We start from the raw sequence: 27,858 nt of genomic DNA, 5'->3' as shown, positions 1-27,858 counted from the left end.
TTGGAGGGCAACTTCGCCCCCCCCTTTCCCCAAACACATCAAATCAAAATTTTGAGATAGACATATTGTTCAACGTAGTTGAAAGTTCTGGAAAATAGGTCTTTGAGGATGACAACCCCCCCACAGCCCTCAGGGCAAGGGTTGTAAGTTATGCCCTGGGGGCATATAAGGTTTTATAGAGCGCGCTGTCCTAGAAACTTCAAAAAGGGCTCATTCGATTGGAAATTCAAATGGCTAGTGCCCTTTTCCATAGTCGAAAGTGATTGGAAGGCAACTAACACCCCTTCCATGCCCACCATTTCCCCAAACTCATCAAATTTTTGAGATAGACTCTTTGTTCCGCGCAGTTTAAAGTTCAGGAAATTATACCTATGAGCAGGGCAATCCCCCAACAATCTTAAGGGGAAAGGGTTATAAGTTATGCCCTGGGGGCATATAAGTTTATGCCCTGGGGGCAAATAAGGGCCCATTCGATTGAAAATTTAAAGCTCTAGTGCCCTATTAATAGTCAAAAGTGATTTGAGAGCCCTTAGGATAAGGGTTGTAATTTATGTCCTGGGGGCATATAAGGTGTTTATAGAAATTGATGTTGTACAAACTCTAAAACGGCTCATTCGATTGGAAATCGAAAGGCCTAGTGCCCTTTTTAATAGTCGAAATTGATTGGAAGACTTGACATTTTTATGGTACAGATCAATGTGGGTAAATTGTATTATTTTTTTGTTGTTGTTGTTGTTTAGACCACTTTGTATCGAAGGAGTTGTCGTAGGAAATTCGAAAAAGGCCCCCACTCACGCCCATCTTTTCCCCAAACGCATCCAATCAAAATTTTAAGATAGCAATTTTGTTCAGCGTAGTTGCTTTCCAGATAGAAATTATATTTTTGAGAAGGACACTCCCCCACAGCCCTCAGGGCATGGGTGGTAATTTATGCCCTGGGGGCATATAAGGTTTTTATAGAACGCTTTGTCGTAGAAACTTCAAAAAAGACTCACTCAATTGGAAATTGAAAGGGCTATTGCCCTTTTTAATAGTCGAAAGTGATTTGAGGGCAACTAACCCCCCTCTCACGCCCACCTTTCCCCCAAACACGTCCAATCAAAATTGTAAGATGACCATTTTGTTCAACGTAGTTGAAAGTTCTGGAAATTAGGTCTTTGACGATGACAACTCCTCCACAGTCTTCAGGTCAAGGGTTGTAATTTATGCCCTTGGGGCATATAAGGTGTTTATAGAACGCGTTGCCGTAGAAACTTGAAAAAAAGGCTCATTCGACTGAAAATTGAAAGGGCTAGTGCCCTTTTAATAGTCGAAAGTGATTGAAGGGCAACCCCTCTCACGCCCCCTATTTCCCGAAACACATCCAATCAAAATTTGGAGATATCCATTTTGTTCAACTTAGTCGAAAATTCTGGAAATTAGGTCTTTTAGGATGATAACACCATCAGAGCTCTCAGTGCAAGGGTGGTAAGTTATGCCCTGGGGGCATATTAAGTTTACATAGAAAGTTGTTGTAGACTTTCAAAAGGGGCTCATTTGATTCGAAATTGCCCCTTTTAATAGTCGAAAGTGAGTGGAGAGTAATTAGCCCCCCTCTCACGCCCACCATTTCCCCAAACACATTCAATCAAAGTTTAGAGATAGCCATTTTGTTCAACGTAGTTGGAAGTTTTGGAAATTATGTATTTAATGATGAAAAACCCCCCAGAGCCCCCAGGGCAAAGGTTCTAAGTTATGACCTGGGGGATTATAAGATTTTAAGATAAACACATCAAATCAAAATTTTAAGATAGCCATTTTGTTTAACGTATTTGAAAGTTCTGGAAATTAGGTCTTTGAGGATGACAACCCTCACAGCCCTCAGGGCAAGGGTTGTAAGTTATGCCCTGGGGGCAAATAAGGTTTTTATAGACCGCGATGTCCTAGAAACTTCAATAAGGGCTCATTCGATTGGAAATTGAAGTGGCTAGAGCACTTTTCCACAGTCGAAAGTGATTGGAAGGCAACTAACACCCCTTCCACGCCCACCATTTCCCCAAACTCATCAAATCAAAATTTCGAGATAGCCTTTTTGTTCCGCGCAGTTTAAAGTTCAGGAAATTATACCTTTGAGCAGGGCACTCCCCCCACAGTCTTCAGGGCAAGGGTTATAAGTTATGCCCTGGGGGCATATAAGTTTATGCCCTGGGGGCAAATAAGGGCCCATTCGATTGAAAATTTAAAGCTCTAGTGCCCTATTAATAGTCAAAAGTGATTTGAGAGCCCTTAGGATAAGGGTTGTAATTTATGTCCTGGGGGCATATAAGGTGTTGATAGAAATTGATGTTGTACAAACTCTAAAACGGCTCATTCGATTGGAAATCGAAAGGCCTAGTGCCCTTTTTAATAGTCGAAATTGATTGGAAGACTTGACATTTTTATAGTACAGATCAATGTGGGTAAATTGTATTATTTTTTTGTTGTTGTTGTTGTTTAGACCACTTTGTATCGAAGGAGTTGTCGTAGGAAATTCGAAAAAGGCCCCCACTCACGCCCATCTTTTCCCCAAACGCATCCAATCAAAATGTTTAGATAACAATTTTGTTCAGCGTAGTTGATTTCCAGATAGAAATTATGTTTTTGAGGAAGACACTCCCCCACAGCCCTAAGGGCAAGGGTTGTAAGTTATGCCCTAGGAGCATAAAAGGTTTTTATAGAAAGCGTTGTCGTAGAAATTTCAAAAAAGACTCACTCAATTGGAAATTGAAAGGGCTATTGCCCTTTTTAATAGTCGAAAGTGATTTGAGGGCAACTAACCCCCCTCTCACGCCCACCTTTCCCCCAAACACGTCCAATCAAAATTTTAAGATGACCATTTTGTTCAACGTAGTTGAAAGTTCTGGAAATTAGGTCTTTGACGATGACAACTCCTCCACAGTCTTCAGGGCAAGGGTTGTAATTTATGCCCTTGGGGCATATAAGGTGTTTATAGAACGCGTTGCCGTAGAAACTTGAAAAAAAGGCTCATTCGACTGAAAATTGAAAGGGCTAGTGCCCTTTTAATAGTCGAAAGTGATTGAAGGGCAACCCCTCTCACGTCCACCATTTCCCCAAACACATCCAATCAAAATTTTGAGTTATCCATTGTGTTCAACGTAGTCGAAAGTTCTGGAAATTAGGTCTTTTAGGATGATAACCCCATCAGAGCCCTCAGTGCAAGGGTTGTAAGTTATGCCCTGGGGGCATATAAGGTTTATATATAAAGTTATTGTGGACTTTCAAAAGGGGCTCATTTGATTCGAAATTGCCCTTTTTAATAGTCAAAAGTGAGTGGAGAGTAATTAACCACCTTCTCACGCCAACCATTTCCCCAAACACATTCAATCGAAGTTTAGAGATAGCCATTTTGTTCAACGTAGTTGGAAGTTCTGGAAATTATGTATTTAAGGATGACAAACCCCCCAGAGTCCACAGGGCAAAGGTTGTAAGTTATGACCTGGGGGATTATAAGATTTTTATAGATAGAGTTGTCGTAAAAACTTCAAAAGGGGCTCATTCAATTGGATATTGAGAGTTCTAGTACCCTTTTTAATAGTTGAAAGTGAAGGGAGGGTAACTAGCCCCCCTCTCACTTCTACCCTTCCCCCAAACACATTCAATCAAAATTTTCAGATAGCCATTTTGTTGAGCGTTGCAGAAAGTTCTGGAAAATCCACTATTTTCCCAGACACATCCGATCAAAATTTTGAGATAGCCATTTTGTTTAACGTAGTTGAAAGTTCTGGAAAATAGGTCTTAGAGGATGACAACCACCCTCACAGCCCTTAGGGTAAGGGTTGTAATTTGTGTCCTGGGGGTATATAAGATCTATCCAGAAATCGATGTCGTAGACACTCAAAAAAGGCTCATTCAATTTGCAATCGAAATGCATAGTGTCCTTTTTATTAGTCGAAACTGATTGAAAGGCTTGACATTTTTATTGTACCGATCAATGTGGGTACAATATATTATTTTGTTGTTGTTGTTGTTGTTTAGACCAGGGCACTTTGTATCGAAGGAATTGTCGTAGGAACTTCAAAAAGGGCTCATTCGATTGAAAATAGAAAGGGCTGATACCCCTTTTGATGTCTAATTTTTAATGGAGGGAAACAGAGCCTCGTTCCATGCCCACCCTACAAGTCGCCTTTATGTTTAAAAAATCAGGTTTGGTAGGTAATTAAATCACCCAAAATTCACAGCGCTAATTATACATAGCCGTAAGACATTTCAAAATCGCTACAAAAACTATTCAGGGTATTATTTTCAAACTTTTTGGGCTACTTATGTACTTAAAATGTAACAAAATCAAAATAGCTTAAGTGTATCCAACCTATCAAAGAAAGTAAACAGTTTTCTTTGCAAATGGTATCAAGTCTTCCATTTCGGGTCAACTAGAGGAGGTATGAAACTAAATTAAACACTACTATTTGTGTCCAGATTTTTAAAACGGTGTATATTGTTAAAAATTGCTGAAAATTGTTCTCCAGCATAAAAATAGCAGGCCAAACTATAAATTCTTAAAAAAATGAAAAGATTTAAAGTATTATTTTCTTTTTCCCTGAAAAGACTATGTCAATATAAAACGAACAGAAATTAATTAAAAAACTTTTTCCACAAAATAAGTTTTTCAAAGAAAAGTAAAGAACTCCATTAAACAAAAAATTTCAAATAATCTACCAAGCATGAAACTACCACAAATCAGCATCGATAAATAAATGAAACCCAAAACGAACAGAAATTAAATAAATAACTGAGTCAGACTCAAAAGGAGCAGAAATTAACATAAGTTGGTCTCAAAATCCCTATGCCTTCCCAAGGCCAGAACATAATTTGCACTTTACTGAAAAAAAAACACAAATGAATGTACATTGTCAGTTTAATATACAAATAGTGATATTTAGTAATCAAAATGTTAAAAGTTATAAAAGTAAAAACATTTATATTTTTTTCAGTAAAGTGCAAATTATGTTCTGGCCTTGGGAAGGCATAGGGGTTTTGAGCCCAACTTATGTTAATTTCTGCTCGTTTTGATTTTGACTCGGTTATTTATTGTAATTTCTGTTCGTTTGGCGACCTCTTTCCGACCCTCCAGAAAGGACTGGTGCCACCAAAACACACCACTTCTTGCTAAAGCACCATCTGGGTCAGCACACCCTTAAATACTGGTTAATATTACGATTTCTTCCAATATGGTCACTTTCACAACCTGGATGTAAATAGTGCTAAAGATTCAATTCAACATCCTCCTCAACATACCCTAAAAGTTTCAACATAACACCCTTAGCAGGCCAGGATTTGCCAAAGGGGCCGGGCCTAGGGGGGCACAATGGCAGAGGGCGCAATAAATTACCCCTGAATGATTTTTGCAGCATGAACACCGCCATGCTGCCTATTCAATATAAAATGATTTTAAAACCACACAGGAATTCCCCAAGAATGGCAACTGAGAGTTCAATATCGCCTTTCTCTATCATTGCTTTTGGCTCATCAGTTGTGTTCTGTTCAGTACTTCCAATATCCCCAAATTTTCGGGGATTTCCCCAAAAACCTTGCGAAAACGGAGTGGCCAAAATGCTTGGGCCTAGAAGCCTCAAAGCTTGAAATCCTGCCCTGACCCTTAGGCGTTCCTGAGGTATAGCACACACGACTTTTTATTCAGTTCTCCATTCACCTCCTTTAGTTCCCCATTCTTCTGTTTTGAGGTTTTGCAGTTGTGCACTTTGACGCCTGGATACACATAGCATCTTTTGATTTAGCACTTCTCAACATGCCTCAAGGTCTAAACTTAATACACTAATCCTTTGCTGAGATACTGCAAATACACCCACTTGACATCTTGGATGAAAATAGCGGCAGCTGATTTAGTTCAAAATACTTCTCAATATGCCCTGAAATTTTCAACTAAACAACTTTACCTGCTTCTAACATATTGAACCATTTTTGAAGTTTCTACTACAACGCTTTCTATAAAAAATTTATATGCCCCCAGGGCATAACTTACAACCTTTGCCCTGAGGGCTGTGGGGGGAGTGTCATCCTCAAAGACATAATATCTGGACCTTTCAACTATGTTGAAAAAAATGGCTTTTTATTGGACGTGTCTGGGGAAATGTTGGGTGTGAGAGGGGTGTTAGTTGCCTTCCAATCACTTTCGGCTGCTAAAAAGGGCACAAGCCGTTCTAATTTCCAATGAAATGATCCCTTTTCGAAGTTTCTACAACAACTCCTTCAATACAAAGTGCCGGGTCTAAAAGACATTTTTTTAAAATAATACATTATACCAACATTGTTCTTTACTTAGCTCTATTGTGCTGCCTATGAAAAGTATAAGTCTAAATAATTACCAATTTGCATTATTTATGACCCTTGTCCTAGCCTAGTTCTGTGGGGGTCATGTCACATACAGAGACTGATTTACTGAAACTTTCTACTAATTTGAACAAAATGGCTATCTCAAGATTTTGACTGGAGGTCTTTGAAAGTTATGGGAGGGGGTTGGTACAAATGAGGGCAAGAGAGGAGGGGCTTTCTGACCTTCAATCCCTTTAGGCTCTTAAAAGGTGCACTAGACTTTCCAATTTCCAATCGAATTAGCCCCCTTCACCCACCCCTTCCATAAATAATCGCCTTGGGAAAAAAATACATTGAATGCTTATGGTTTTTTAATACAGGCAACACTAGAGCATTGCCTCAGATGTTCCAGTCCTTTTCCCTTTTGGTTTCAGTACAATTTAGGGGCCTTCTATATTTTTTAGCATCTACTTGATAACATAATATTGAGTAAACCTGTCATGGACATTTCTTAAAGTAACCTTAGTAAACTCAAGTAGGTAATTTTTTCTTTTATTCCTAAATTCACTGTGCCAGGTACATTTAAGTACATGATTTGCCACTAATCTTTTGCATTGTTCCATCATGAAGTTTTAGATGATGGTTGAACCTTCTTTTGAAGGAATCAAAAGTTTTAAGGGTGAAACTTTCTATGAGGGGAATGATTGATTGATCAAAATGGCAATACAGGGTTTGTCCAGAAAGTAATAGAACTGACTTACTTCCACCACGACATGTACTTTGGAGCCTGTGTGTGTTGACTGGATTTGGTAGAGGGCGTTCCTGAGCGGCTGGTCAGTTGTCTCCATGCACCTGGAGAGTCAGGACAGGCATATTTGCGTGACGTGTTTCTGTGAGTGATACAAGCCGAAAATGCAGCGTTTGTAAGAGCAGAGATACGCAATTGAATTATGTGAAAACTCGGTAAATCTGCAACAGAGACGTTTGATATGATCAAGCCGGCAGACCCAGATGTTGCTTTAGCAAGAAGTGGTGTGTTTTGGTGGCACCAGGCATTTATGGAGGGTCGGAAAGATGTCGCTGATGAAGACCATGCTGGAAGACCTTCAACTTTGACAAACACCAACAATGTCTGAGTTTTGAACTCAGACTGTCAGCTAAGTATTTGTTGAATTGCCCAAATGTTAAATTTACCAAAACCTGTTGTTCATGACATTGTGACAGTGCATTTGATCATGCACAAAGTGTGCATGATGATGGTCCCAAAAGTGGTCACTGATGACCAGAAATTGTGGTGAGTGGAAGTGTGTCAACAAAGTTTGAACATGTGTGAAAGTGACCCCATTTTGAATAACGTAATCCAGGTGACAAGTCCTGGATCTTTGAGTATGATCCCTAGACAAAGAGGCAATCTTCCGAGTGGCACACATCAGTGTCTCCTTGCCCAAAAAGCCAAGAATGAGCAAATCTAAAGTGAAAACGATGCTCACTGTCTTTTTTGACATCAAAGGCATAATCTACCATGAATTTGTTCCTCCTGGACAAACCATCAATGTCAAGTTTTATGTGAAAGTGCTCAAGAGACTCAAACAAAGGGTCAATTGGGCCTGACAAGAAATTACAGCTGACTGGACGTTGCACCACCACAATGCCCCAGCTCACACCACCGTTTCTCATGAACAGGTACCTGACCAAGGCTGGTATTCCAACACCTCTGCAGCCACCCTACAGCCCAGATGTGGCCCCCTCCCAGACTTTTTTTTGTTTCCTTGCCTGAAAACACTAATGAAAGGCAAGCATTTTGAGGCAACAAGAGGGGATCCAAGCTGCATGCACCATGGTTCTCGAGGTGAAAATTTTGAAAAAAATGACAAAATCAAAAAAATAATTTGTGCATACAGATTGTCAAAAGGACATATCAGCAATATCTTAGGAACTGCATAGCATTCAAGCTGAAACTTCCAGGGCATGATGAGGGGGGTCTCCAACTGACCAAAAGAAAATATGTGCATACAACTACTGTGACTACTTCTACTACTACTATGGTACTAGTACTACTAAGACAAAGGGTATAGAGGTGAAACTTAAAAGAATATTAAGGGGAAAGTTGAACTAAGACTGAAAAGTTGAAAACACTTGCTTCTAGAGGTATAGTGACAGATATAAAGCATATTCAGAGTCACTCAGGTATTATGGGTAATCTTTGTGTCACATCTCCCTTAACTTTCCCTGGAAGTTTCAACTTGATATCCTAATCTGTTACTCAGATATTGCATCAATGTATCATTTTGACAACCTGAATGCAATTGAACTGTTTTGATTTGCTTAGCAGTAGCAGTAACAATCACAACTGCAGTAGTAGAAGTAGTTGCAATCACAAGTAGTCAAAATCATAAGCAGTCACAAGTAGTAGTTGTACTTACAGTCCAAGTAGTCACAGTCACAAGCAGTTGCAGTTGCAAAGTGGTCACAGTCAAAAGTAATAGCAGTCATGAGTTTTTGTTCTTTAGTATTAAGCAGTTGCTAAATTTTCTGCACATATCTATACCATTTCTCTGGCTTGCTATAAACTATTGTATTAGTCTCTAATTCCTTTCGTATAGTTTTGTAATTCCTTCTTGAAAAAACACTTTACTAAAAAATTATAACTTCAATACCTTCAAAATATTTCTATTTATAGGATTGTCAGAGTTACTTCTACTATAACTATAGTAGGCTATTAGTTGGTTATAAAAAGTCGGCTATCTTACAGTCTACTAAAAATCATGAAACATAAAATAGTTCAGAATTTATGTTACAAAGAATTTGGATTTTTTTTTTTACATTTGAAATACTATCATGTAATTTCAAATTACCTCAAAATAAATGTCATCAGTTAGCAGAAATTCCACTCTTGAACTTGTATTTTGGGGTGTGACCAGATATATATTTGAAGGCAACCCTAAAATATCCAGATAAAAACTTTAAAACAATCATGAATACTTACTTATTGCATTCCTAAAACTGCACTCCTTGTTTTTAAGCCACTCTTGCCCCTGATGGCTAAATATAACTGTACATGGCACTATATATAGTATTACTATATGATATTTTATGACTATATAGGAATATATGGTATTACTATATTTGAAGGTAACCCTTAAAAAACTGGCAAAAACTTCAAAACAAACACAAATACTTACTTCTATCATTCCCAAATGTGCACTGCTTCTCTGTAAACTTACCACTGCCCCTGATGGATAAATATATCCATACATTGCACTATAAATTGAACAGTACTACTATATTTATTCAATAGCAAACATTTGTAACAATCAATTGATGATTCTTATATCTGATGGTAAGATGTATATAAATTGGATATTACAATGGTTTGCATTAGTGAAATAGCCTATAGTTAGAAGATTTTATAATACAGTGTGTACTTATCTGTCACTGGGGGAGGTGGGGTCTTGGCAAAGTAAAAAGCTCTTAAGAATGAGATAACCAATCCAAGTTCATCTTTTCTTCTAGACCAGGCTAAGGCATTTGACAAGGTTCAACATCAGAGAATGAAGCTTAAATCAGAATGCCAGCAATAAACTCTAAACTGCCAAGGGCAGCTGATACTTCCAAAGTGAGCCTTCATGCAGGAACACCTTGAAAGCCAAGCACAGTGATCAGAAAAGTGGCTGCTAGAGTACAATACTGAAAAATGTAAGGTACTCTACCTTGGGATAATAACTGTAAGCAACACTACTCCCTGCTCAATCCTGGATATAGCGGCCACTCTAAACTAATACCAACAGACAAGGAGTATGACCTTGAAGTCAGAATTGACTCTCAGCTGAAGTTCCATCAACATACTCTCTCAGTAGTTGTAAATGAAAGGAGATGTACTGAGATCATCAAAAGAATATTTGACACCCACAACCCAAATTTCATAAAAAAGGTAAATATCATAAAAAAAACAAGGTATGTCGAGCATTTGAGGTTGGCATGACACTGGCCTCCCCTCAATGCAAGAGAGATAAATAGCTGTTAAAAGTGTCCAGCAGCATGCCATCAAAATGTCTTACAAGCTTAGAGCCTTCCTTACAATGAAATGCTTATAGCATTAAAAATTCCAACTCTACTTATTGTAGAGAAAGAGGCAATGTCATCACAGCATTTCAGCACCTAAAAGCCAGTCTAACTTTTAGCCTACTCCTATTAACCCTAATGAGCAAATCAGGGGAAACTTCCAGAGAATTTCCAAACAAGTTACCAGCTACAGAGAAGGCTAACAATTCTTCTGTTGTCCTGCTTCAGAGCTTAGGCAATAAAGCTATCCAATTTCAATCCCTGGAGTCATTCAAGTCAGCACTGGAATGTCATAGAGTCCTCAACCAAACTTTGAAATCACGACTGGGAGGTATACCATAAGGAGTATTCCTTCTATGCCTCCATACTGGAATTTAAGGTAAAGTAAGGAGATAAGTGGCCTAAGCACTGATTAGGCCTGTTATTCTTTTAAATCAGGCATCATTAATTTTGTTTTTACAATTTTAGATAGGAAAAACAAGTTTTGTCAGTCAACAAATCTGTTATTGTGATTTTTGGTCAGCACTGTTCATGAACAAGATGGTTCACCAGAAAAGGCCTATAGTATTTTGTTAAAGAAAGGAAATCATCCACAAAATTTTATTTGTATTATTACCACAAGACACACAGCAATTGCAAATCATCAAAAGTCATCATTAACCCGAGAGAAAGGATGGAGATAGTAAAAACTACTAAAGCTGAAATTTGATGGCCCAATTCTAGTTTAGGGGCTTTTTACTATCTTTGGAAGGTAGGTGAGTTAGGTGAATAAGACTCCCAGAAATGGATCCAGAACCTTATTGATATCCTAGGAAGATATTTTGAAGCACTCACCTCTACTTCTTTTCCCTCCAGAGGGCTTTGATGACCTTTAACAATCTCTGTGTTATAAAAATGAAACCTTGCAACATAGATCCTCTGTTCTAATTCAGCACAAAAAAAGTGCTTTGAGCCTTATACCTTTGCTTAATACTAATTCATAAGGTTATAAAGACCTGTAAGTCTATTTTATAAATTCAGGAAAAAAAACCTTGCAGGGGCTTGAAATTTTACTGAAAAACAAGGTTTAGCATTTTTGGTAAGGCTTTAGGATAGGAGCTCTTCCTAAGGGCACATGCAAGAACAAAAATAGATGTTTTAATATTGCTAATCTTATGCTTTTCTTATAGTCTGTTTCAATTTTTTTCAAACTAAACCCCAGCCCTCACCCCCTACTAATGGTCTTATATAGCCCAAGGTTATACAAAAACTAACACAAAAGATGATGAAATTCTTACTTTGAAATATACAGTATATTCACATTAATCAGATAATCATGTTTCCTTCTAGGCTATTACTATTCTCATTTTTAACATTTAAAATAGTATTTTTTTTTTATCTAACATTCACCCAAATTATTCAGGCTAAATTGGATATCTCAAGTCTACACATAGTATCAAGTTTTACAATAGATCAATCAATAGAAATAACAAGAAACATATTATTGGGGTCATGTATGTGTCTATCAGGGGGGGGGGGATGTATTATCAAAATAATAACCATAATGTTGAAAAAAAGCATAAATTAACTCACTAATGAGTTATCTAAGGAAATAGATATACTTTCAGAATTGCAATTTTATCCTGAATCCAAATACAATATTGATTTGTATCCAAACAAACTATAAATCCACCCCCTAATATGCAAATATATACCCTGAATTGTATAGGCTATATGCAATGAATATTCTATTACTATGACAAACTATTAATTTGAAGAAGTGGCTTACAGAGAACTGTATGGGCCTATTTATAGTTCAGAGTATATATTTGAACATTAGGGGGAGATTGGGGGTAAAGTTCATTTCTGCTGCAAATGAATGTTATATTTGGATTTAGGCTAGGATGAAATTCTGATTCTAAAAGTAGGCCTAGGAATATGTCTATTTCTTAACAATATCATTAGTGAGTTGGTTGAAAAATTTATCAAATTTAACAGTAGGCTACCATTTTAACTTTGTATTTGTTCTGTATACAGTCTAGTGTTATATAGAGGGGTAGGGCTTGGGACAAATTGTCAAAAATGCAATAGCCTAGAAATTATGAAAAATAGCATAAAAATTAACAATTTAAAAATGTCTCTCTGGTAAAGTTCTACGAAATCATATTATTGATTTAGTAATTAAGTTTATACACTATTCGATGCCTTTTTTTATGCTTATTAAGAACATAATAAGAATTTATTTTGGAATTGAATTTCAGCCCCCCCCCCCCGCAATAGGCTCTAACGAAATGACCCCGGAATTGGCATATATTGGGGGGGGGGGCTGAAATTCATTATATAAATGCTTATTATATTCGTAATCAGCATAAAAAAGGCATCAAATGGTGTATTCACTTTAGTCCTAACTCAATAATATGATTTTGTAGAACTTTACTGTCTCCCTTTTTATTCTAATAGGCTATGTCTCCTACTGGAGAGCCGGTCAATATATACCAAATCATATTATTGAGTTAGGACTAAAGTGAATACACCATTTGATGCCTTTTTTTTATGCTGATTACGAATATAATAATCATTTCTATCCTAAATTAATTTTAGCCCCCCCCCCCCTATATATGCCAATTCAGGTTCTGGTTCGGTATCGCCTATATCGGGGGGGGGGGCTGAAATTCATTTCTGATAGAAATGCTTATTAGCCTATATTTGTAATCAGCATAAAAAAGGCATCAAATAGTGTATTCACTTTATTTGAAACTCAATAATATGATTTGGTATATATTGACCAGAGAGCCACTATTCTAAACTATTACTGAATTTTCAAAAATCAAAGCCAATGAAAAAAACTCAAACTTAAAATTAAGATAAAATACAGTACAGACCTGCCATGTATGCAGCTTTCTATTCTATATGAAAAAGGAAATTGTAGACATAGTAGCTTAGTAATACCCTCCCAGTGCACATTTTAGCCCCCTGGATTCATTCCTGAAAGTTTCAGTCACCTAACTGAACTATTGTCCAGGATAAAAAGAAGCTCCTAGACTACAATTTGGCTATTATACACTAGAATTTTGAAAGAAACTCAACACACAGAAACCATACTTGTACTCCACAGAATAAGCCTAGTTGATGTCGATATAAGTAATTTTCACGTTTTAAATTTTTGAATTGTAATCAACAACCAACAGCATTCTCAGTAAAAAATTAAGTCTTACAACTGGTAGTTTTCGTGAATTTTAGCCATTTCTCAAGTGGGAACTCATGACTAAAACCTCTTAGCCAAATACACAAGATGTTTTTCAGGGCTTGAAGCATATGAATAATAAGGAATTAATTAATTTTATAATGTGTATTTCTAGTCTTCAAGACCTTAACATACGCGTAATAAGAAAAACAGATTATTACCACACTTGGATTCCTTTGGATGTCAGCCGATCAGAAAAACAAAAATTAATGATTCCAGCCTCAGAAAATCAGCCTTTTTGTCGTTATGTAAAAAAAAGCAACACCGTAAAATAATGTAATTAACTAAGAAATCGAAGTTTTAATTTGGTAATTTTACAAAAGTAAAATAACCAGCTAATTTCAAATTTTGTAGTTTATCAGAATTACTAGATGACTATCCCGTATAAGCCGTATATCATCAAAAGCTCTAGAGGTGGAGATTTAAACAAATTCGAAACAATACGAACCTAAAATTGAATTGGGGGGGGGGGGGGGGGTTTCAGATAAGGAACCGTGTTTGTTTCTTTCACTAGGATCTTACTAGCTTTTGATCTTTCACACAAAAGTTTAAGTTGCTCTATGCGTGAAATTTCCTTCTAGTTTGCCTATGTCCATTCTAAGTTTGATTAAGACGTAACTGGTCGTCTAATGAGCTTATACAAGTACACAGGACATAAATAATCATTCTAAGAAACCAATAAGGGAAAACAACTGTACGCCAAGGAAATTTACAGAAATAAAGAAAGGTTTCTCACTAGTCAAGCAGTAAAAACAAGACAGGGACGCCCAAAGTCTTTAGGAAGTGGCCTGCTCAAAGTCTGCCAATGGAGCTATTTAAGCAGTTGATGGCATATCACCCCAAAATATATGTTTGACTTAATCTTTCTTACGAGATAATGGACGGATTTTGAAACTTGTGGGACCTGTATCAAAGTTACCTAATGGATCGGCTAATGGATCAAAGCTCGCTCCATGCTTCTTTTCAAATTCAGCCGATCTAAGCCTCTCAAGTTTGTATTATTTCAGTTTTTGAGTATAGATTCCCGAGAGAAGAATTGAGGCAAAGATTTATTTACCTCCTGCTTAGCTTCTTCTTGGCTTAGCATTCAAGGTTCAAGGTTCAAGGTTTAATTTTAAAATATCTGTACAAAATAGACATAAATACAGGGTAAACGACGGAGACACAAGGTCGAATGACAAAAACCCGGTACATTAATCGGAATAAACCTGTTTGACAACAAAAAAATAAATTAGAGTTATTCCATGACTCACAAAAACACGCGCACCCACCCCACAAACCCACCTACACCGGGAAAACATCCACCGAAAAAACCAATAAAAAAAAAAAAAAAAAAACCAACGGGCGAATAAGGGTAACCGATGACCGGCATCTCACAGGGCAAAACATCCAAAAAAACAAAATTATCAAATGTACCCAGATTTTCAATATATTATTAATTCTTAAAATTATTTATATGGATAGAATGAAGTTGCTTTTTTATATTTGAAAGAGATTTGCTGCAATCAATAAATGGTAGATGAAGACACCATGAACCCGTGATTGAAAATAAGGGCGAGAACCGTGATCTCTCTGTGCTTAATTTTAGGTGCTGAATGTTCCATTTATGACGGGTTTCATAAGAATGGGCATGTTGCACAGGGAAAAAATTATTCGAACGAAAGTACGTAGGTAGTTCCGACCGGTCATATTTTACCTTAAATATCAAGCAAGCCACTACCGAAAAATTTCAGGGACCCTTTGAATTTTATAAAGAGACAAGCAGTTATATGAAGAAATCATTAGATATCATATGCATCAACCAAGCTATCTCTCAATTTATCTCTCAGAAGCGAAGTGGGTCTTTCGTTATTCAAAGACTCTCCGATGTGGGAGTGGGACTCTTTCATGTTAAACGATTCGATATTTGTGACTTCGGTCGTGGCCACTTGATCTTGCTCATTGGCGGCCCGAGGCTCTTAGTGGCTTCCAGAAATTCCAGAACTCCGAATTATTCAAAAATCGAGGTCACTGACTTAGTGAAGAAGAGCTTTAGAACACTTTCTTGCTTTGCCTGTAATAATGAGTTTCAGGCTCGATATTATTCCTAATGAGACGATATTAACATCGCAACCGAATATTGGGTGTGCTGTTGGACTAAGCTTAAATTGCCAAATCACACATACTCATGGACTTAAAAAATTAGAAAGCTTTAAGTTAATGGTTAAATCTGAAATTCTTCAGAAAGAGTTCAAGAGTGGTTCTATTCTTCTGGCAAATGAAGCTCTTGTAAGGCACACCTGCTACGTTGCAACTGACGGATTGAAAACTGATATTCTCTTTTTAAATATCCCTTTCTTCTGAGAAACTCTGTCCAAGTCCAGGAAAAGGCATTTCACACTATCTTCAAGGTCTTGAGGCTTCATAAGCTAAAAAAGGAAATCAAGGTTGAAAATATTGTCACTGACGTGATGGGCCACGTAAAAGGCTTCAAGAAAGTTTGTATTGCGGAAGAAATGAAGGTATAAGCTGCGTCGGCACAAGTTGAGCTTACTGTTGATCCGATGAACACCAGCCAGAATTACGATGGGAAACATATGGCAAAGTGGTTTCCAAATTTACTTTGTAACCCAGTTGACAATAAAGTCGGAGTTTTGGAAAAGGGAAAAACCTGAACATCTTTTCAACCTCTCTGAAGAATATAATTTTATCGTCGTTCTATACTGCGTCAATTGTAAAGGGGACCATTAGAATTCCTAAAACGGAATGAGGACACAGTAAATTTATGTTTCGACGATATAGAGACCCTTAGTTGCATCTGGCAACCGTTATTCTAATTTTATGCAGAGCAAAAATGAACCTAGATTAATCCATAGTAGCTTTCCCAGTGAGTTGATTGATGTTGAGAGCATTTTGCTTTTCATACTGCATCAAATTCATACCGTCTCCACTATGATCTAGTGAGGTCAATTTAACACGTTCATGTTTCATTGTCGAAATTCCAGTCCCTAGAAGAACTGAAGGGAAACATTCCCAAGAATTATCTATTCCAGCTTAACCAGCTTGCCGATCTTGACTTTGTAATGACAAGCTATACCATAAAAAGTGTCAGCTGAGGAATTATTGGTAGGAGACACTCATCTTTTGTGATTGTTCTGATCTTCAATATATAAACATCGTACACAAAACAGAATTGTGTTCAAGGCAAGCTGATCAGTACATGAATTACAAATACCTGGCTTATGAGTAGCTTGTTGAGTGAATTAGGCACTGCCGGTATCATTATAAGAACTAGGTGATGAAGAATATAAATTTAGATAGAATCAAAATGAATCAGGCAAAAGAGACTACCACACACAAGTGGTTGTTAGAAGGAATCATTGAGTCAGATATCCAACGTATTAACCAGGTTCTTTCTTAAAGCATATCTTAGAAACGAAATGTGTCCTTCGTTATTCAAAGACTCTCCTTTGTTGCAGAAGGACTCTAACATGCTAAAAAATTCTGTATTACTAATCTCAACCTTAATTTCTTGATCTCGCACATTGGTGGTCTTGACATTTGCGGCTTGACATTCTTGCACTCTTAGTGGCTTGACAGCATTTGGATCACTTTTCAACATTTGAGGCGTATCTCAGGAACGAGTTAGGGTATTAAGATGGAACTTTCAGGGAAAGATAAGGGGGGAGGGGTGATCGATAGACCAAACGGCAATATGTTCATGTTACTATTACTTTTACTACTGCTGCTACTATGACTACCACCACATCCACTATTACTAGTAGTAGTAGTAACTAGATATTGCATTTAAGTCAATTGATAATCCCCTTCATTATTCCCTCAAAGTTCCAACTTAATACGCTAAGCAAATTCTGAAATAGGCTCTTTTGACAACCTGTGTGGACACAGTGTATTTCGATCTAGTTTAATACTCCCCTCAACGCTCCCTAAAAGCTTGACCTGAATGCCGATGGCCTTTTTGGACACCAAAGATTAAACTTGCCCCTTTTTCCCCCATAACAAATGCTAAAAATCAACAAAGGGGAAAATGCATAGCTTACGCCCCTTGTCCTGAGGGATTTGGAGGGGAACCCCCGGGGGTATTCTCATTGAACCTTTCAACCACAGTTTATAGAATTAGCAGTATGATCATACCCTATCTCACCCATTATAAAACCCGGACCAAGGTACGAGTGCTCCGGAGAACGTTTTTGCAGATATAAACATAAGCGGCATTAGATCTTTTCACGGGTAGACAAGACAGATTTCTCTTGGACACGAAACAAGTGGAAACCCGCTATTACGAATAATGCACTTTGTTACCATTTCTCATTGATTGACGGAAACAGACTAACCTGCTAATGTAGAAATAAGTGGGAGGAGCTTTTTGTTCGTACTGAAATGAAGACCAGAAATGATCTGCGATAAACTTACTGGATAATTCTATAAACTGTGCTTTCAACTGTGTAGAACAAAATGGCTATCTCAAAATTTTGATCGGATGTTTTTTCATGAAAAGAGGCAAGGAAGGGAGGCTTGTTTCCCTCCAATCATTTCAGACTCTTAAAAAGAGTACTAGAATTTTAAATACACAATCAAATGAGCTGCTTCCGAAGTTTTAAGATCTTTCCTTTCATATGAAGTTTCTTGGTGAAAATACAAAAAAAAACTAAAAACGAATAATCCATTGCGCCCACTTCACCCTTTAAATGGGCAGTGCTATTCGGCTGTCCTCTGCCAAAACCAAGTATCTACATTTTCAAGTTTCCGAGCAAATCGTAAAATACGGTAGTGATTTTTTTCATTTTCTAAGCTGGAATAGCTGATGACGATACATAGCTTCGTCAATAGGTATTCTGGAGTCGGCTTAGTAGGTAGAAGCATTTGTTTTCACATTATTTTTTTTTAAACTTCAGTAAATGTAGATTTTAGGTTTTGGCAGAGGTTTTTTTGCTAATAAACTGAGTATTCCACCGCTTAAACCTAGTATCTACACCAAATTTTGTTTTAAAATAGATCTTCAAGTAAGAATGAAGATGAACTGCTACTTCGAATAAAAAGAAAGGAGAACTGAACCCATAGCTTATCAGAGAGGTTTATTCTTCATATGGGTCGTCTTCATCCTCGAAGATATCTAGGTTTTCATCGGAAGCCGGAAGATCCTGCCAAAATTTCCTTCGATTTGCCGGCATCATCAGACACAGTTTGTTAACAATTGAAACTTTTTCCTGGGTTTGAACACCCCTTGGAACAGAATTGGGCTCGGGAAGCTGCTTGATATTGAATTTCTTCTGATGAAACAAGCATTACTTTTGCTCTCCGTCAAAATCTTGGAGGAATTTCATGCCGCGGAACCCCTTTTGAAAGGTAGCTGCAACAGTTGACTTTTAACTTTGGTAGGGGTGAATTCTTTTTACCAGGGATTCTTTTCTTGGATTTCCAATCCCTGAATTCCTTCAACTCTACTGCAGAAACTCCCTTCCTGCAGTTTGCAACATACTCAACAAAGTCAGGAAAGTCATAGCATTTCCCCTTTTTTGTAATTTTCGTTTCAATGTTGCCGTGTATGCCATCTGCTGCATTGTGCATGTACCCTTTTGTCAGATACTTTAACGTTATCCTCTTGGGCCCTTCTTCTGTGTTGACCATCATCACAAGAGAAGCATAAGGCAGCCAGTTCTTATTCTGACTGGAACAATTGTCCATCCAGAATATGAATTCCTGGACATCCCTCTCTGCTGTAATTACAGTATAAACAGAAACCACAATGTTTTTGGCACCCCTGTCCCTCAAAGCTTCGTGACACAGCGCACAAAAAGAACGGCCTTTTCTTACAGACGCTGTATCATCGACACGGGTGAATGTTTCATTGAAGACAACAAGGCGACTAAGGAATATTGCTTCTTTGTTCCCTGGCAAGTCGGGTAAGAAAATCACTTTTTGCAAGTCAACTGCGAATACAAATATTCCAGTATCTCCACTTTTATTTGCGTCACGTTGATAGGCATGTGTAGCCTTCCTTGCCTGTTCAATGTGTTCTTGCCAGTTTCGCCTGATAACATCAACATCGTGAGTATTTTTTTCGGTAGCAGAAGAAGGTTCAAATTCTCCATTAACACCTTAATCACTGCTGTTTTCTTTGCTGCTCTAATCGTTCTCCATGAGATTGTACTTTTCACACTCAGGACAAACATCACATGACGGCATCTTTAGCAAAATGTTCATTTCTTTCAACTGACATCTTGAAGTCTCGTGCGACACAACTGGTACTGGATTCTTAGTAACAAAGTCCTGATGCATCAAATCAACCGTCAAAGAAGATGGCAGATATCCGATGTTTGGTGCATTTTTGCGACGGTAATGTGGCGTAGAGGGTCAAAAAGAAATGATAGGATTTTCACATTCTCAACTGCTTCTGGTGGTAGCTTGTTGTGAGGACTCTGCCTACCCCGGAAATCCATTATGTGCTCGCCAACTAGCCCAGTTTTCATTTTCTTGCTCAATTCAGTTAGGTAATAATCCAATTTAAACCCAAAAGTATTCATGAACAATTTCTTGCAAACCTCCATCTTCACTACCACATTGTTATCTTTCTTCGGAAGGTAGTAGTGTCTAGTTCTATTTTTCGGTAGACTTTAACCGAATGAGGGTCACTTTCTACCGTCCGTCTTCTTATGCACTCCAGCCTCACACAGCCGGCCAGTAATTTGGTTCTTAATGCATAGCCTTCTTTCCAAAAACTTTTTCAGATTTCTTTTCTGTTCCCAATTTCTGTTTACATGTAATATCACAGTAGTTTTCAATAAAAGGATGCTTGCACTTAGTATTTTCTTTTTTTGCCTCTTTACTTCTGTTTCTTTTTCTTCTAGGGAGCTCCGTATTCACATTTTCTTGTTGTTCAGTATTACTTATTTCATGATTTTTTTTTACCATTTACTGACACAATTCTTACTTTCGTATTTCTTTCTCGTATGTCTTGACTGTTTTCTTGCAGCTGATCTCTACCAGTACAATAATGGGCTCTGTTTTCCTCATAACTACTGGCATTCCTCAAATCTTCACTATCATTGATCTGTTCATTGGCTACAAGAGTTTCACTCACTGTCTTGCATGGCATGTCAAATGGCACAAATGGCTCTAGTTCAAAGACATCATCAGTGAATAATGGTTGCAATTCATGAAACACTAGAAGTTCAGACTCATTAACAGAAGGGTCTTTGTCAATCTGAGTATCTTCGTAAGGTTTCGTCTGCTCAGCTGAGCTTCTTACAGCAATAGGTTGTCCGACGACTACATTACTGCCTGTAGCTGCTTGGCCAAACCTGAAATAGGAAATACATAATTTGTCTTTTCCATTTTCTAATGCAGATTTTTTTTTGTACTGGATTCATAATTTTTTGCAAAAATTCCTACAGGCAGTAGTGAGCCAACAACTCCAATTATAAAAACTCAACATCATTGTTTTCTTGAGCTCTTAACCTTTTAGAAACTGCCAAAAAACTTTGCTGACAGGTTTCAATCCTTTGCAGCTTGAGATACAAATGTTGCGCAGGAGGGCAAATATTGTGTCATCTAGCGAGATTTATCGAAATTCTCGAACTAGTGAAAAAAGTAAGACCTGACTGGAGCATAATATAGATGGAATATAAGATGATTTCAGCTTAGCGCAACAGCAACCCCGACGGAAGAAATCTTTAAGTAACCCACAATGTATAAACAAACAAACCAAATCTGGAGATGGAATGTGAAACCAGTCGTTTTGTAGGATTAACTCGACAAAGTTGTTTTTACTCCTTAGGGATGAGATTGCAGTACCCACGACCCCATGAGATACCCAAGACCAAAAGTCTTGGTAACACTCCTCTTCCTATATCTGAGATGATGCAAGTTAGCACACTCTTTTTACCAAGGTCTGGTCTACTACAGGAGGGCTGCGATGGTTCAATGTGCTTCACAAGTTCAATATCTTGAAATATCTAAAAAAAATACTAAAAATACTGCGAGTCTTGCAAGTAATTCTCCTCTACTATTACTAAAACCCTTCATTATTCTTCAGACTTCGTTATTGTTTTTGCTGGTGATGACAGAAGAAAGTAATGATCATGATGAAATTTTACTGTTGTTTCGCGAAATCCGTAGATGCTTGGTTTCGTCTGCTCGATTTTCACCGCAGAGACTAGGTTTTGCCACCCATTTTCCTGCTGGATGTAGATACTAGGTTTTACAATTCTAGTATGTGCATACTAGGTTTTGGCTGTGAAAAACCGGTAAATTACGTTTTTATCAATGTAGATACTAGGTGGTATCTCAGCAAATATAGCAGATAGAAAAATTCGGACTTCACTACTGGATTCGCCGTGTTAAGATTAAGGGAGGTCGTCCTTAACTCAAAGTCGAATTTTTTGTAGATACTTGGTTTTGGCAGAAGACAGCCGTATTGCGCTGCCTTTGATTTCCGTTCATTTTGGGTTGCATTTATTTTTCAAAAGTAGTTCTTTGCAAAGGGCTCACTCGACTGGAAATTAAGAGGGCTAGTGCCCTTTTAAGTAGCCAAAAGCAATTGAAGGGTAAAAACCCCCTCCACGCCCGTCATTTCCCCAATCACTTCCGATAAAAAAAATGAGATACCCATGTTGAGGAAGACAGCCCCCTCCCCCCACAGCTTTCAGGCCAAGTGTTATAAGTTATGCCATTGGGACATATAAGGTTCTTATAGAAAGGTTGGTCGTATATACTTTGGAGTGAACTCATTGGATTGGTTACCGGAGGTTCTAGTGCCCTTTGTAAGAGTCAAAATGATCAGAGGGAAGCTAGCCCCCCCCCCCCCTGACACTTCATATTTTCCTGTAATGCATTCAATAGACATTTTGAGAAAGTCCTTTTGTTAAAAATAGTTCAAAGATCATATAAAATGGCTTTTGGGACTGAAAAAAAAACCCAGAGCCTAGAGGCGAGGGTTGTAAGTTATGCCCCTAAGGTATCTAAGTTTCTTATGGGAGGAATGCCTGTCTAAACTTTACAGGTGGCTCATTTGATTAGAATTGGAAGTTCTAGTTCCCTTTTCAAACAGTTGGTGGTAACGTGGTAACGTAGAGGTTTCAAGCTCCTATCTACAAAAATGTGGAATTTTGCATTTTTTGCCAGAAGAAAGATCACGGGTGCGTGTTTATTTGTTTTTGCTTTTTGTTTTTTTTGTTTTTTCCCAGGGGTGATCGTATCGACCCAGTGGTCCTAGAATATCGTGGGAGGGTTTATTGGAATGGAAATTAAAAGTTCTAGTGCCCTTTTTAAGTGACAAAAAAATGGAGGGCAACTAGGCCCCCACCCACACTCATTTTTTTCCCAAAGTCACCTGATCAAAATTTTGAGATTGCCATTTTATTCAGCATGTTCAAAAATATTATAAGTATTTCTTTTAGGATGACTTAATTCTCCGAAGTTCCCGGGGGGAGGGCTGAAAGTAATGAACTTTACCCAATGTTAACATATAGTATTGGTTATTGGGAAGTATACAGACGTTTTCAGGGGAGATTTTTCCTGGTAGTGGGGGGGGGGGTCGGGGGTTATGTGGGAGGATCTTTCCATGAAGGAAGTTTTCATGGGGGAAGGGACATTGCTATGTAGGGGACACCGGACTTCCCAGCGTTATTTAAAAAAAGATCAGAAATTAAATATAAAAAAACAAGTTTTTCAACTGCAACAACAGCAACAACAAAACTTTAAACGAACAGAAAATATTACATATATGATTGGGTTCACCCCCTTGTCAATACCTCGCTCTTTAAGCCAAAGATTTTTTAGTACTTTCATAAGAGCTATTTATTATAATTAGCGGCCTTTGTGATTAAGCGGTCATTTTTAAAGAATTGGAACAAAATTCGAACTTTCGCTTAAAGAGCAAGGTATTGACAAGGGGGAGAACCCCCTAATATACGTATTAAAATATATGAATATAGAAGTTCGTTACGTAAGTTAATTCGTAAGTTACGTATATTTATTACTAATAAAAACGTTCGTAAATAGAACTAAACAAGTTTCGAGAAAGCCATTTAACCAAATAAAAGTAAATAAATATGAACATTTTGTTTTAATTATTCATGTACGGTGAGCCAAGATCAAAACCTGCATTTATTCAAAAACGTTCAAAAATTAAATAGAAAAAAACAAGTTTTCTTTTAACTGAAAGTGGGGAGCGACATTAAAACTTAAAACGAACAGAAATTATTCCGTATATGAAAGGAGATGTCCCCTCCTCAACGCCTCGCTCTTTACGCTAAAGTTTGACTTTCTCGCAACTCTTTCTTATTTTTAAACAATGAAAAACTTTAGCGTAAAGAGCGAGGCGTTGAGGAGGGGACAGCCCCTTTTATATACGGAATAATTTCTGTTCGTTTTAAGTTTTAATGTTGCTCCTTACTTTCAGTTAAAAAAAACTTGTTTTTTTTATTTAATAACAGTTTAAAGCAATGGAGGTCAAATAGCACCCCCCCCCCCCAAAACTACCCGTCTTTTCACCAAACACATCTGATTGAAATTGTAAGGTCTCTATTTTATGTAAAATAGTCCAAAGAACATATAATAATGCCTCCAGTGTTGACCCAACCCCAGAGCCCTGGGGAAAGCACTTTAAGTTATGCCCTGGGGCCTATAATATTTTTATGGAATAGGTAGTCTTATAAACCTCAGATGGGTCTCATTTGAGTTGACATCGGAAATTACAATGCAATGCTTTTTAAGAGCCAAAGTAATTTGAGAGCAAACCCCCTACCCACACCCATTATTTTCCAAAACAAAGATCCAAACAAAGTTTGGAGACATCAGTTTTTCAGCATTGTGAAACTGTTCAGTAATTATGCGATTGAGGATGTCAACCCCCCCCCGCCCTAGGCCTCAGGACAAGGGCTGTAAGTTAGGCAATTTGTTCATTGTCTACCTATAGTAGATTTTATTGAGAAAAAGGATGCATGTGTGACTTTTACTTTCCCAAAATACGAAGAAAATTGAGATGAGTCTTCTTGGGAATGTTGAGGGGAGTGTTGAATTAAACCAGACCAAGTTATGTGTATGTAGGTTGTCAAAAGGGTTTAACTCAGCAATGACGGAGTATATTAATTTGGAACTTTCAGGAAGTGATAAGGGAGATGATCAATTGACCAAAAAGCTATTATTTCCCCGCTACTACTACTACAACTACAACTGCTTCTGCTGGTACCCCAACTATTATTACTACAGCCACTGCTGTCACTAAAACTACTGCTTCTGTAGCGAGTACTACTAAGGCTGAGGATATTGAAATAAATACCTGGGCAAACGTTGAGGGGAAAGTTGAACTAAATCAAAACATACTATGTTTATACAGATTACTGATATGGGTGCATCAGCAATATTTTTGGAACGGCTTATAGTATCAAGAAGAAACTTAAGGGGCATCATGAACGGGATTAAAGTTGACCAAAAGGCGAAATTGACCTTCTACTACTGCTATTAATACTGCTGCTACTACTGTTACTACAAATAATAATAGTACACTATTACTGCTAAAGTTTGACAGAATCTGATTTATTCTGATTTTTCATAAGATCTTTCATACTACTACCATGATACTATCATATTAGTACAATTAAGGTTAGATGTATGAAAGTGAAAGTTTGACAGAATATTGAGGGAGAATTTGAACTAAATCAAAACATTCTAGGTGCATGTAGATTGTCAAAAAGGCGTATCTGCAGAATAGATTTGAGTATTAAGTTGGAACTATCAGAGAATAATTGAAGGGGAATATCAATTGATAAAAAGGTAATATATTCATGTTACTACTAACCATGTTGTTCATGTTACACCGTCTTCGTTTCCCAATAAGAGTAAAACTGAAACTCTATATCTTCTAACTAATATTTTGCCTGTTTCACAGATATTCACCCTTAATTTTTTTTTTATTTAAGGTAAAATATGACCGGTCGGAACTACCTACGTACTACGTACTACGTACTAACTACGAACTACTCGTTCGAATATTTTTTTCCCTGTGCAACATGCCCATTTTTATGAAACCTGACATAAATGGAACATTCAGCACATAAAATTAAGTACAGAGAGATCACGGTTCTCGCCATTATTTTCAATCACGGGTTTATGGTGTCTTTATCTAACATTTATTGATTGCAGCAAATCTCTTCCAAATATAAAAAAGCAACTTCATTCTATCCTTACAAATAAATTTTGAGAATTAATAATATATTAAAAACTGGGTACGTTTGATAATATTGTTTTGTTGGGTGTTTTACCCTGTGAGATGCCGGTCATCGGACCTTGTTCGCCCGTTGGATTTTTTTTATTGGTGTGTTTTCGGTGGATCTTTGCCCGGTGTCAGTGGATTTGTGGGGTGGGTGCCCGTCTATTGGTGAGTCATGGAATAATTCTTATTATTTTTTTTGTTGTCAAACAGGTTTATTCCGATTAATGTACCGGGTTTTTGTCATTCGACCTTGTGTCTCCGGCGTTTACCCTCTATTTATGTCTATTTTGTACAGATATTTTAAAATCCAACCTTTAACCTTGAAAAACACTAATACCACTGCTACTTTCACTAATACTACTACTGCTACTAAACTACTCCAACTACTACTTCAATTGCAACAACTTGTAAGGCTTGAGTATTAAGGTGAAAAAGGCGTCAAAGGGGTGTCAAAAGAGCACATCAAAAAACTTCCAGGGCATCATAAAAGCGATGTTCATCTGACCACTGACCAAAATGCAATATGTTTAAAGTTTTAATTTTATATTCAAAACTGTTCCTAAGATATTGCTTATATGCCCTTTTGAGTACCTACATAGGGATGGTGCTTTTTATTCAGTTTATCTCCCCCCCCTAACAGTTATCTAAAAATCTCATCTTGTTATCAACGGTTATCAACGGTGTCCTAGCTATGGCTAATTGTGTTAAGTTAACTAGTAATACTACTGTTGTGACTGCTATTACATTTATACCTAAGCTAATGAAGATGAGATTTTTAGATAACTGTTAGGGGGGGGGGGGGAGATAAACTGAATAAAAAAGCACCATCCCTGTGTAGGTACTCAAAAGGGCATATAAGCAATATCTTAGGAACAGTTTTGAATATAAAATTAAAACTTACAAGGCTTGACGTGGGGGATGTTAAACTAACCAAAGGACAATATTACCATCATAACACAACTGTTTCTACTCTTACAACTGTTACTATCATTATTACTGTTACTACTACTTCTACTAAAGCTAAGACTACTACTTTTAACTCTAATGCTACTGCTGCTGCTATAACTACTGGTGCTACCACTACCGCTGCTAAACATAAAGGCATAAGGCGAAAAGTGGGGGCAATATTGAAACTGTATTGAAATAAATCCAGAGAAACACACTATGCCCACATAGGCTGCCGAGAGGGCGCATCAGCAATGTTTCAGGACTGCTTGATGGTATTAAGTTGTTAATTTCACCGTCTGCTGAAGGGGATGCTTGAAAAAAATCCAAAGGTGCTATGTGCACACCGCTACTAATGCTGCTATTGCTACTACACAGTCTAAGGGTATTAAGGTAAAGCTTTCAAAGAATATTTTGGCGGATGTTTGACCTATGGGCGCCCGTAAGGGGGTATCAGCCCACTCCCCCTGGCTGAATGACGCTGCCTTATATTTTTTTATATTTGTTTTTGAGATTTCTATTATACAGCATTGGAAGTATCGGTTAGACTAAATAAGCCCCCCCCCCCTAAAATTCAGCTTATGGGCGCCCTTGTATTGAACTTAATCAAAACGAACTATGATCAGGTAGATTTTCAAAAGGGTGACAAACAAATATCATAATAATGGCTTACATTATTAAGTTAGATCTTTCAGGGTAAGCTGTGGCGAATTTCGAACTAGCAAGAAGACACTATGTGTGTACTTTTACGGTTACTGTAACTAATGACACTTAGGGTATTAAGTTGAAAAGTTTAGGGGGAGTTTTAATTAGACGAAAAAACTATACGCAAGCAAGTATTAAAAGAGTATATAAGCAAAATCATAGGCAGCGCTTCTTTATCATACCTAGTAATATCGTTGATATTTTAAAAAGCCACGTTGATTGGAAATTCAAAGTTCTGGTACCCTTTTTTAACAGTCCAAAGTGACTGGAGAGCAATCAGCCCTCCTCTTTATCTTAAAAATTTCCAAACACTTTCAATGAAAGTTTAAGATATTACCGTTCAGTATAGCTGAAGGGTCTTCTGACTACATATCTAGGGCTATTGCATAAGTCAACCCCC

The 27,858-nt window shown here is 37.5% G+C and overlaps 1 protein-coding gene across 4 annotated transcripts in view; it reads right to left on the bottom strand.

The window, feature by feature from the left end:
• LOC148950691 (coiled-coil domain-containing protein 97) overlaps positions 1-13,585 on the bottom strand; it is a 54,036-nt gene extending 40,451 nt beyond the window's left edge. The window contains exons 1-2 of one of the 4 annotated variants that reach the window (XM_089091713.1): positions 13,453-13,498; positions 9,165-9,250 (exon numbers count right to left, since the gene is read on the bottom strand). The gene's annotated coding sequence lies outside the window, so the exon portion shown is untranslated. Of the gene's footprint in view, positions 1-9,164; positions 9,251-13,441; positions 13,517-13,565 lie in introns of those variants that run through there. The other 3 variants (XM_089091715.1, XM_089091712.1, XM_089091714.1) reach the window with 3 other exon arrangements.
• Positions 13,586-27,858: the final 14,273 nt, after the last annotated feature.

Source organism: Artemia sp. Qi Xiang Cuo, chromosome 7, assembly GCF_049724085.1.
Source record: "Artemia sp. Qi Xiang Cuo chromosome 7, ASM4972408v1, whole genome shotgun sequence".
Classification (NCBI taxonomy): domain Eukaryota; kingdom Metazoa; phylum Arthropoda; class Branchiopoda; order Anostraca; family Artemiidae; genus Artemia; species Artemia sp. Qi Xiang Cuo.
This window is presented reverse-complemented; position numbering and strand designations above follow the sequence as displayed.